The sequence below is a fragment of the Triticum aestivum genome, chromosome 6A, assembly GCF_018294505.1.
Source record: "Triticum aestivum cultivar Chinese Spring chromosome 6A, IWGSC CS RefSeq v2.1, whole genome shotgun sequence".
NCBI lineage: Eukaryota > Viridiplantae > Streptophyta > Magnoliopsida > Poales > Poaceae > Triticum > Triticum aestivum.
Genome location: NC_057809.1, coordinates 38783421 through 38788023, shown reverse-complemented (window position 1 = coordinate 38788023; position 4603 = coordinate 38783421). Strand labels below are relative to the sequence as shown.

Genomic DNA, 4603 nt, shown 5'->3' with positions numbered 1-4603 from the left:
AAGTTTTTGCAAATTAGGCTAAAACGCGTATTTATACGTATTGACGTCCGATCCAACAGCTCGGGCCCACCCGTCAGGTGCCACGCTGGCCAATCGGCGCGTGCCCGCGCGCTGACTAGGACGAGCCGGTGCGCTGCTGCTCTTCAACCTGGTCCGGTCGCACCAGCTCCAGCCCGGCCGCACCATTCCCCTTCCCTCCTCCTCCTCGCTCGAACCCTAGTCCATGGCGTCGGCGATTCCGCCAGGCGGCGGCGAGGGCGTCCACGGCGGCGGTGAGATGCCGTTCTGGCCTCCTAGCGGAACGGCTGGCGTCGACTGGGATGGCAGCAACGACTCCAGCTCCGCGTACTCGACCGACGACGAGGAGTCGATGTTACTCACCATGGAGCAGCGGTTGCGTTTGGCGCATCAGTGGGTGGCGAACCCTAGCAGCAGCCATGAGTTGACGCATGGACTTGGCGGCGTGCTGTAAGTACCCTTGTCCTCTTCCTCCTCTGATTTATCCAATTGGGCATTTTTAGGGTTAGTTCATCTTCTTCTTTATCCAGTTGGGGATTAGGTTTTATCCAATTAAAGTGACTAGTATAGGACAATTAAACTAACCTAGTAACATAGTGTATTGCACTCTCAAATTAGTTCAATGACAGTAAAAATTTGGGATTATTGTGGCTCTCCAAATTGTTCTGTGCTGTCTGGTACTGTTACTTTAAATTGTTCTGTACTGTACTGTTGCTCTCCAAATTTTGCTATTGTGCTCAATTAGTAAATAATAGACTTACAGGTTACTTTAAATTGTACTGTTGCTCTCCAAATTAAGAGTAATTATAATGAATACATGAAATTTAATTTGTTCTGTAGTTTGGATGAAGACATTTGGGAAGTAAGGATCCATTTTGATGCAAGAGAGCCATTGGAGATGAAGCTGTGTGGTTCAGATATTACTTATCTGAATTTGGTTGCAGTGATGGAAACCCAAGGATTTAATGCATATGATTGTTTGTTTCACATTGAAAATCCATCTTTAGGAGAGAAAGGGCTGGATTTGGTAGACAGTCATGCCGAATTACAGATGATAAAGAGGAAGATCCAGGACAAATTGGTGCTTAATTTGCTAGTCAGGGCTTGTCCACCCCCTGATACTGATTTTGAGAGGCAGCATTTTGAAAAGCCAGACTTGTCCACTGTGGTGTACCAAGAGCCTCTTGTTTATGATCTGAGTGAGCCTCCTATCTTAGCTGTTGATCAGGAAGGAGTAGTCTTTGACAGTCAATGTAGCACACATCACCCTGCTGGTCCTGCTGGTGTTTGCACACAAGAAAGCAAAAATGCAACAGACAAGTTGAAAGCAGTTTTGGAAGAAGAAGAAGAGGGATATCAAGGATTTGAGGCTTATGAGGACAGTGATGCCTCTGCTGAGGATGGTCAAATTGGAAGTGACCCTAATTACATGGTTGATGATGAAGATGTAGAGGTGGAAGAGGGAAAGAGACAGAGAGAGCTAGAAGTACAAGAGGAAGAATCAGATGATGATCAATCAGAAGAGGAAGAAATGCTGCATTATGAGGGTGACACGGAAGTTGAGGACCCATTTGAGGTAGAGGAAGATAGGACTTTTGAACAAGAAGAAGAAACTATAGTTGAACCTGTAAAGAAGAAGAAGAAGCAGAAGCTGCCAGTTAGAAGAGGCCCAACCACTAGGTCACATTGTAGTGAGCTACCAGAGGTTGAACCTGATTTGACCATCATCAGATGAAGAAGAGAAGGGGTTGTTGAGGGAGAGTGATGATGATGGTTTTGAGCCACTCTCTTTTGTCCTACCAAAGAAAAGGAAGAGTAGGGCAAAGAAAAGGCCTGCTAGGAAGTGGTACAATGAGAAATGGAGCAACCACATGAGCAACTGTGTATGAAGTTGTGTTTTAGGGATCAGCATCAATTCAGAGATGCTTTGTTGAATTTGCACATCACCCAGGCCAGGAATTTCAGGTATCACAGGAATTCAGATCAGAGGATAATTGTTGAGTGTACAGATAAACAATGCCAGTTCTTAATGGTGGCAGCAGTTATAAAAGGGGAGAAAACCTTTGTAATTAAGAAGATGAGACTAGAGCACACTTGCCCTAGTACCACTGAGACCACCAGGGTTAGTGCTAAGTGGCTAGCACAGAAATATGAGCATCTCTTTAGATCTGATATAACTACTGGTATTCAGACTATAATTGATGCATGCAATGAAAAATATGGTGTAGATGTGCCCAAGTGCATGGCATATAGGGCAAAGAACATAGCTATTGAAGCTGTGTTAGGAGATCACAAGAAGCAATATCCTAGGCTTAAAGACTATGCTCAGACTGTCATGGACACAAACCCTGGGAGTAGAGTAATAGTCACTACTGTTACTCCAATACCAAATGCAAAAATACCCCACCCGGGCCCAAGATTCCATGCCATGTTCTTTTGCCTTAATGGAGCAAGGGAGGGGTTTCTCAATGGGTGTAGGCCATTCATTGGTTAGTTCTTGAACCTTGTGAACCATTTACATATTGTAGAGTACTCCATTTTGTTTCTCACTTGAATGTATTTAATATTTGGAAATGTTGATTATGCAGGTGTTGATGGGTGCTTCATTAAGCTCACTACAGGTGCTCAACTCCTTGCTGCCACTGGTAGAGATGGCAACAACAACATATATCCACTGGCATTTGGCATAGTTGGACAAGAGGACAAAGCTAGTTGGTGTTGGTTTCTACACCAACTAAAAATTTGCCTAGGGGGAGAAGTGGGCAAGTTTGGACCTTATACTATAATGTCAGATAGACAAAAGGTATGTGTTTTGCAGAAGTGTTTACATTAGCTTAGAGTTTTATTATGTTTTGCACAAGTGTTTATAATAGATTAGAATGCATATTTAATTCATTGGTGCATATTTCTTTAGGATGTAGCTTAGACTTGTTATATTGTTTGTGTCAGGGGTTACTGTATGCAGTGAATGCTGTGTTTCCAAATTGCAACCAAAGGTTCTGCCTTAGACATATATATGCAAATTTCCAAAATGCTGGGTTTAGGGGTGAAGACCTTAAGAAGTGCATGGATAATGCTAGCTATGCCTACAATGAACACAAATTTAATATTGCAATGAATGATCTTAGAGCTGAAAGTGAGGAAGCTTGGGAGTGGCTTACTGCAATACCAAAAAAGACATGGGAAAGGCATGCATTTGACACAAACTGCAAGACTGACTTGGTAGTGAACAACTTGTCTGAGGTGTTCAACAAGTACATTCTAGATGTTAGGAGAAAACCTATAAGGACAATGTGTGATGGGATAAAAGATAAGCAGATGGTGAGGTGGCACATTAAGAGAGAGAGAGTGTTAAGGAAGCAAGATGGGAGATAACACCTCATTACAGTGAGAAGCTAGAGGCTGAGAAGGAGAGGGCCAGATACTGCAAGCCAATACAGGCAGGGGTCAACTTATGGCAAGTTACAAGTGGGCAGCAAACACATGCTGTCAACCTGGAACTTGAGACTTGTGGATGCAGGAAGTGGGACCTTAGTGGCATACCTTGCAACCATGCCATCTCTGCAATAAACAAGGCTAAAAAACCAGAGGATTATGTCAGCAAATTCTTCAAGAAAGATTTTTATGCTGCAGCTTATGAACCAATGATCTTTCATGTGCCTGGTGAGCATGATTGGACAGGGACCCCTGGTCCAGACATAGAACCACCTGCATTCAAAATCAGAGAGGAAGAAGGAAAGAAAAGAGGATCAAGGGCAAATTTGAAGTACCAAAGCCAAAAGAAACTTCAAGAATGGGGACCATAACATGTAGCAATTGTGGTCTCCAAGGGCATAGGTACACAAACTGTCTTAAACAGTTGAAGCCTGAGCTAGCTTTGAGGAAGAATAAGCATGTGGTAATAATTTTTCACCTTGAAATATACTAATGTTTTTTTTCTTGTACATTTCTTTCTAGCATTATTAATTGTTTCCTTTTCTTTGCAAGGCTACTCCAAGTACCTCACAGCCAAGAGCTGCTGGTCCTTCTACTACACCAACAGCAAGACAGCCAAGACCTGCTGCTTCTGCTCCTACACCACCATCATCTGGAAAAAGAGGAGCTGGCAGAGGAGCTGGTGCTACTTCTACTACAACACCACCATCTGGAAGAGGAAGGGGAGCTGGCAGAGGAGCTGGTGCTACTTCTACTACACCACCACCATCTGGAAGAGGAGCTGGCAGAGGTAGAGGAAGAGCTGGAAGAGGTGCTCCCAAGCAATATGCTGACATTCCTACTGATGGCACACACACTGTATGGATGTCCTACTTCAATGCTAGCATGGGAGGAGGAGGAGCCATGTAATGTGAAATACTATGGTGTTATTTTGGTTGAACTTGATGCTTGAGGTGGAGTACTGGTGGAGTACTCTAGTAATGTTGAACTTGATGCTTGTAATGTTGAACTTGAGGTGGAGTGCTGGATATGTAGAACTTGCTACTGGATATGTGGTTGAACTTTAGGTGATTATCTGAATGTTGAACTTTAGGTGGTTAACTGAATGTTGAACTTTAGGTGGTTTTTTGAACTACCAGTATTTGCAAAG

At 43.4% G+C, this 4603-nt stretch overlaps 1 pseudogene; it reads left to right on the top strand.

Moving 5' to 3' along the window:
• The first annotated feature begins 223 nt into the window (after nucleotides 1-223).
• On the top strand, nucleotides 224-4247 carry LOC123129391 (uncharacterized; annotated as a pseudogene).
• The last annotated feature ends 356 nt before the right edge of the window (nucleotides 4248-4603 follow it).